Source organism: Chelonia mydas, chromosome 16 (assembly GCF_015237465.2).
Source record: "Chelonia mydas isolate rCheMyd1 chromosome 16, rCheMyd1.pri.v2, whole genome shotgun sequence".
Lineage (NCBI taxonomy): Eukaryota > Metazoa > Chordata > Testudines > Cheloniidae > Chelonia > Chelonia mydas.
The window spans coordinates 1-7,527 of record NC_057857.1 but is presented as its reverse complement, the minus strand read 5'-3'; the positions used below and the strand labels follow the sequence as shown (position 1 = coordinate 7,527).

Below are 7,527 nucleotides of genomic sequence, written 5' to 3'. Positions count from 1 at the left end.
CTCTTGTGCCTCAGTGTGACTAAATCTCCTCCCCTAGACAGCCAGCCCATCCGCTGCATCCCAATCCCCCAGCCTAAGCCTCCCTGCCCAAGTCCTGCACCTGGCTCCATAGAATTAAGTCTCACATCTTGCTGGGAACTCAATTTCTTGTGCCCAGAGCGTCTCTGCCCCTCTCTAGATGACCTGAGAAACACAGTGTCCGCCTTTTCTAAAGAAGTGCTTAGACTCCCTCATCATGTGGTCAGATGGATAAGGCATCTCCCTGTGGATCAGATGATTCAGGATTTGACTCTCCTTGTGGCTGTGCTTGCTTTGGTTGAAAGTCCTGCTTTCTTCAGGGCTGGAACCTCTTCTTGGCTGCTCAGGCCAATGCTCTGGCTTCAGCTAGACCCCCGGGAAGGAGTTGGGTTTGGGCATCACAAGGGTTAGAGCGTGAGCCCAGGTGCGTCCAGTCTAGCCTTTGCCATTCCTGACTTGCCAAATAAAATGGGCTGCAGCCCAGGCTAGCGTGTAGAGCAGTTTCCCTCCTCCAAATGTGCGCTGTCCCTGTGCTTGAGGGGGCTAAATAGCGCCTGGGAGCCGGTGTTTCTCTGCTTTCTCTGTTCACTGTGGTGGAAAATTAACCACTCGTGTTTGGTTCAGAACAAGCCCGAGGCCAGCTTTATTCAAGCATGCTCATACAGGGAGAGTCAGCTGGAGCTGCTCTGGCGTAAACAGAAAATACAGGAGTTTATGTAGTTGAAAACCACAATTGGCCAAACACACTTCCACCAATGGAGCTTTCCCTTATTTGGCATGTATGCAAGCCTTAACAGTAGTTTTGCCTTATTTGGAATATAACAAAACAAGCTTTTCCTGTTATTGACAGGTTGTTCTTTTGCGATTAACGGTCTTTCCTAATTTCTAGCTGTTAGGGTTACATTTCTTAAGCTGTGCTGCTGCAATTGTCCCACAATGGAATTTTTCTTACTCTCTTCTTAGGCTTCATATACACAGTTAGCTTGACCAAAGTTTTGGGCCTACTTAGGTCTACTGTGTTTTTCCTCCACACCACCAGCTGGGGAAAAGCCTCTTGGGGAAAAATCTCCTGCTCCACTGCAAAACTGAGCACCTTGAGTGGGAACAGTCAGAGGCCCCACCAGGGGGGCTGGCCCTGCTTTCCTACCATCTTCTGATACTGGCCGCAGAGCGACAGCAGCTGCCCCACATGCTGGTCTGTGGGTGGTCTTCAGTGGGTATTTGGCATGCCAGGTGGCTGGGAGCAGACCGGCCAAGTGTCTTTGTGGCTGTCTGCTGGCCACACATAGGCATGGTCCTCCCCTCCTCTTGCCCCACCTTCAGTTCCTCTGTGGCTTTTAAGCCTTCCCTTGGAGCTGTCAGCACCAGCTGCCTCTGCTCTAGGTGCCCAGAGGAGGAAAGGTGTGCTGGGCTCCAGCCTGGGACTTTTCCTCCTTCCTGCGTAGCCCTGACTATGAAGCCTGGCCCTGCCACTCCTTTCTTCAAGCTCCATGTGGGCAAGAGGAAATGTGTGGCAGCAAGCACAAGGGCTAAACTTGTAGGCATCAGGTGAAGCACCAAGAATCCCAACTACCAGGTCAAACCACAGGACTGCAGGCATTGGTAGCAGTTCAAGATCCCCAACCAACTGCAGCCATCCCGACCAAAGACCTGGACCAAGTGGGCATGAGTCACCCCAGGAGAGAAACAACTCGCTCTTGTACAAGTGGAGACAGGGAAGGTGAGCACTGCAAGCTCCAGGGCTTTACCCCAAACCAACACAAGGTCCCACTGAGATTTGAACTCAGATTTTAGGATTCAGAGTCCTGAGTGCTGACCATTACACCGGGGACCAGTTTATACTGCTTTTGCTGGACGTCGGTGACCCTCATGGGGCTGGCTTGTGTCAGGGGGCTGTTGGCCCCATACTAAATCTTAGTGAGGTTTTTTTGTTGGCTAGTTCCCAGTACCAATAGAAGGGGGAACGGTCAATGGGAAATCAGGACCCTGAGACTGACAGTCACCAGGGGCAATGCAAAGAGGCCAAAGCTCCAAGTTAGCTGGACTGACAGGCCAGGCAGTCTAATGAGGGAGTCACCAGGCCAGGGGGTCCCATCCTCCATGTGAGCTGGAACTACCTGGGCCAGAGTGGGGCCGAGCTAAGGTGGGAGCAGGAGCCCAAGAAGAACCGGGGAGCAGAGCTGCACAGGAGTAGTGCCAAAAACTGCTACCTATAGGAATTTGCTACCTGTAGCAGTTACTGATACCTGACATGTTCTTATTTGCTGACTTGTCCTAATTTGCTAAAACTTGACAGTGGCATGGGATGGAAGCATAAAGTCTTTGGCCTCCAAACGACCCTGCCTGGTGTATGTCTGTATCTATTACCTCTTCATACAGGGTTGCAAAATATAGAGTGAGGTCATTTAAACATCATTTATTTTGCAGCTTCATTTACTGTGCTAACAATGGAGCATCCTGGCACTGATACTTCTGCCCAAGTGACCTGTGGGTTGGATTCAGTTTAGTGGGACACGGGACACGTGGAGGATAATTTAAACTCTTAATTTCCTTAGGGTTTCCCTTCAACATACTTCAAGGAGGGTGTGATCTCTTTATTTATTACAATAGCACAAGGAAGTCAGTCACACAAGTGACACAGTGACCGCTGCGAGTCTATGCTGACGTAACGAGAGTTAACATAGGCTTGTAGTGTAGCTATGGCCTTAGGTCTATGAAATGTTTGGGTGAGGGGAGACCAAGATTCATTCAGGTGTTTAGGCTCCAGCTTTTGTGGAAGAGGCCTTACTGCACCCTAAAGGCTCAGGAACAAAGAGGCCCATAAGAACACAATATCATGTCTTTATTCACATTTCTTGACTTCAGGGTGTATAACTCCTGTTTTTAGATTCTTGTGGTTGTCAAGCCCTCTTGGGGTTGTAGATGTGTGTTTGTTATGTTTTGAAGGCCAAAGCAATAAATGAGTTCAACAAAGAAATTAGATCAGTTCCTCCGGATAAGTGCATCAGCTATTAACTGAGATAATCAGGGATGCTTCCCCATGTTCTCTGTGTCCCTGAACCTCTGACCGCCAGATGCTGGGAGTGGACGATGGGATGGTTCACTCACTGATTGCCTGTTCTGCTCATTTCCTCAGAAGCCCCTGACACTGGCTGCTGCCAGAAGAAGGATACTGGACTACACAAACTATTGGTCTGATCCGCTATGGGAGTTCTGATATTCAGTGAAAATTGTCCCTTTAACTCTCCAGCCTGGGCTGTCTCTTACAATGCTGTGCTAGCGACAAGCAGCAAAAGTCCTCCAGGTGCTGCGATCACTCAGCCAACAACCTGCAGTGACACACCCAGCCTAGTTGCATGAATGTTCGCTAAGCCACTCATGAATTACACGGAGAGAGACACCAGCACATCTCCCCAGCCCTCAGCCTTGCACCTCAGAAATGTACCGTCTTCCACTGCTCAAGAACGTCTCTTGAACTGTGCAAGCTCATTAATTAGTGCACCGCTTCCTCCAAAGAAAGTGGCCATACGCCAGACTTTATAATCTGAGCAACTTTCCCAAGCTCTTTGGACACTCACTAGTAAATATAAAACATTTAAGTAAGTCTATTAACTACAGAAAGATAGATTTGAAGTGATTAGAGGTGTTAGACACAGAGGTCAAAGTTGGTTACATAACAAATAAAAATGGGATCAAAGTCTAAATTCTAACTTGAACAGACTAAGCAAGAATTAAATCAAATAACTTTTATCACCCCACTGGATATTCCAGGCAGTTTTGAGTTCTTACACAAGCTGAATTCCCTCTCAGCCTCAGACCAATCTCCCCAGTTCAATGTCTTTCTCTTCTGGTTGATCTTCCAGGTATTGAGATGGGGGAGGTGTGACGTTATTGACATGAACTGGGATTGTATAGATCATTGTTGCAACCAAAGTCCTGTAGTGGCACCAAATCTTGTGGGTCAAATAAGGTGTCTAAGACAAGGTTATGGTTTGCTGGTTATAATTATGCTATCTGTATATGTGTATCATTTTTGTAGTTGAAGTTATCAATATTGCTCTGTACTGTCTGTATTTCAAACTGTTGTGCTATGCTTCTGGGTGACACCCAGACAAGTTGATGTCAGCTGTGCCTAGGCTGCTGGATGGCCTATTAAGGACCATCAGCTACACAATTGACCCATTGAGAGAAGGCAAATACAGCCTGTGACTCAGCAAAGTATGCAGGGACTTGCCCATGTGACGCCAAACTCCATTTTGCTGTAATTTTCCACAGTGAGAACAAAGCGGGGATCTTACACCTGTAAAAGAATATAAAAGGCTGATGCCTCATCTCCATCTTGTCTTCAATCCTGCTCCCTGCCTCTGGAGGGACTTTGCTACAAACGGGAGCCCTACACATCCCAGCTGGGGATGTTCTCCAGAGACTTGATTTGAACCTGCAATTTATTCTATCACTGCTGCAAACCTGAACAAAGAACTCTGCCATTACTGTTTGTAATTGATTCCATGTAACCACTTCTAGCTCTCACCTGTATCTTTTTCCTTTTATGAATAAACCTTTAGATTTTAGATTCTAAAGGATTGGCAACAGCGTGATTTGTGGGTATGATCTGATTTGTATATTGACCTGGGTTTGGGGCTTGGTCCTTTGGGATCAGGATAACCAGCTCGTTACCAGAGATGAGAGGCCATTTGGTGGTGTCATCAACCCTCATTTATATTTTCTCTTCAGATGCTAGAAAGACCCTTGCTGGGACATGGGGGTTAGGTAGCCCCCATTGTGTACCGTGCCCTCGCTGAGAAGTCTCTGGGAGAGTGGATTCTTCTTGATGGGCCACCAACACACGTCTTGTTGGTCCTGATGTCGGCTGCTCCTTTGTTGATACTGAAAAGCTAGCTGCTGGCCTTTCCCACTTACCCCATATTTCAGGAATGAACAGATAGCAATACATGATAACTTCACATACAGTAAAAAAAAAAAAAAAAAGGAGGACTTGTGGCACCTTAGAGACTAACCAATTTATTTGAGCTAGCTTTCGTGAGCTACAGCTCACTTCATCGGATGCATACTGTGGAAAATACAGAAAATGTTCTTATACATACAAACCATGAAAAAATGGGTGTTTACATACATTGTATCACATACAATGATAGCACATGCAATCCAACAGGATAGTGATGTTCAATGGACCAGACTTTTTAAACCATATCTAACAGGGCATGCTTTGTTCAAAGCATATCATAATCATAGCACAGCTGTGAATATGGGGGTCCAGGGTGCTACTTTGAGGTCCAGAGCGTCACATTCTGCCAAAGCCTTTTTCCGCTAGCAGGGGCCTCTCTGTGCCCAGAGCTCCTAATAGCTGCATGTCTGGAGGCAGTGGAGAACTCTGGTTCGGCATCTCTTTCTCAGTGAGCATCGGCAGTGGCTCTTGAAAGGCCTTTCAGAAGAGCTCGCTGAAGAGCCTTTCTAGGAACCAGGAGCTCCTGGCTTGACCTGTCAGACTTTCCTTGCTGATACGACTGTATCTGTCGGGCTCCCTTTTTGGTATCTCTTTCTTCTAACCAGAAAAGACCTTCCTGGGCAATCCTTTAAATGCTTGTTCAAGACAGAGAGAGGCTTCCTTGTGGCTAATTCTTGGAATGCGGCAAATGACAAGTCTGGAGCTGATGAAAAGGTTACTGTCACTCAGAGTCAAGCCGAGGTTGCTGCGACCACAGCTGCTAGCAGGAAAAGAGTGCCTTAGAAACCCTCTCTCCCCTCAGATGTGGCTTTCTGTGTGCAGAGAGCCAGGCAGCTTGACATCGGGGAGGCCTTGCAGAAAACTATTTGGAATTTGGATGTGTTGTCTTGGAGCATCAAGTGGAGCAGTTGCCTAATACTTCCAGTGGCAGACACCATGGCTAAGCTGGCTAACGCCTGTCTAGTAAACAGGAGATCCTGGGTTCAACTCCCAGTGGTGCCTTACTGCCTATCTTTTGTCTCCTCTGCTCAGAGTTTGCAATGTCTTTCTAGGAAACGGAAGAGACCTGTGTCAGCAATCCAAGAAATTGCTTGTTAAGGAAAAGCTTCTTTTCAGAGGAAAGTTGGAAAGAATCAAATCACCAGCCTGGAGCTGATGAAAAGGCAAATGCGTTGCCTCGGCTGTAATTCCTGTGACAGGAGAGCCTGTGTCTTTTGTCTTTTTTGTTAATTAAAATACCGGATCCAGCAGAAAACACCGTTATACAAAGTAAAATGAAATCACCGACACAAAGCCATTGGAAATACCAAAAAAGGAATAATGCAGTCGCGAGTAATACAGGGTTTCCGGGCCAGTCCTGTGCACTGAGCACCCCCTAAGGGTCCTGGGTGCTTAGCAGAAACCCGAGGAACTGATACCGGGCCTGAACATGAAACTCAACTGCTCCCAGTTGCTGCTGGAAAGCCCCGTCCTGCCTAGAGAGAAAGACCAGCAGGAGGGAATCAAGGCTCGTCCTGGTCCCAGAGCCCAGTCCACACCGCCTCCACTTTGCTAGTCACTCACTTTTTTTTCCACCCACAGCCAGCCAGTTAACAGCCACATAAACCCGTTAGCCATTGCTGCAGGGAACTGCCTTCATCGCTGAAGATGCTCCTGACAGCGGCTCTGCCAAAGGTGGTACATTGCTATGGCATCGATCAGGCGCAGTGTGTCCCATGACACCTGCCCTCTAGACGGCGGCCCCTGCTGAGCGTGCCCTTGCTGCAGCTGGTTCTGCTGGCGCCCTGTGGCTTGCCCTCCTTGATCCAGGAACAAGCCTGAGGCGAGCTGTAAATAATCCTGTCCAACCAAGTCTGGCATCTGCCATCATGTAGCCAGAAGTCCCCACACCTGCCGGGTAAAAATACAAGCCACCAGAAAGTGGTCGATAGTTTCAAGTGGTGCCAGAAACTGACACAGCGCCCGGGGGCAACCTTTGCTCTGCACATGCCAGCCTGCACGTTGGCATGGACGGACAGTTTCCCATGAACGATGCACCACCACAGGTCTCGGTACTTAACAGGCACCCGGGCCATGTGCAGATATTTAAGGCTCCCGTCAGTAAGTTCCCAGCGAGATGTGAGACTTAATTCTATGGAGCCAGGTGCAGGACTTGGGCAGGAGGCTTAGGCCTGGGGATTGGGATGCAGCGGATGGGCCGGCTGTCTAGGTACAGAGATTTAGTCGCACTGAGGCACAGGAGGGAGGAGGATGAGGAATCCTGCTGAAAGGCAGTGGCTGCGGAGAAAAAGAGGAGGGGTTCCTGGGACTTTTTTTTGCCTCTCTTTTGCCTGCTGGCTTACTTCTTGTGGTGAAAGCGATCGACCCTGTCAGCAAGCCTGGATAGCTCAGGTGGTAGAGCATCAGGCTCTTAAACTGAGGGTCCAGGATTCAAGCCCCTGTCCAGGCACTCAGCTTTTAAGTTGCCTTGTGTGCCAGGAGCCAAATGCTTCCTTGTGGTGTCCAGAGCCAGACAGGGATTCCCAGAAGCTGTGGCCATTTCC

The 7,527-nt window shown here is 48.5% G+C and overlaps 1 non-coding gene across 1 annotated transcript; it reads left to right on the top strand.

Moving 5' to 3' along the window:
- The first annotated feature begins 7,360 nt into the window (after positions 1-7,360).
- Positions 7,361-7,433, top strand: TRNAK-CUU. The gene has a single exon. It is a non-coding gene; the product is annotated as a tRNA-Lys (tRNA).
- Positions 7,434-7,527: the final 94 nt, after the last annotated feature.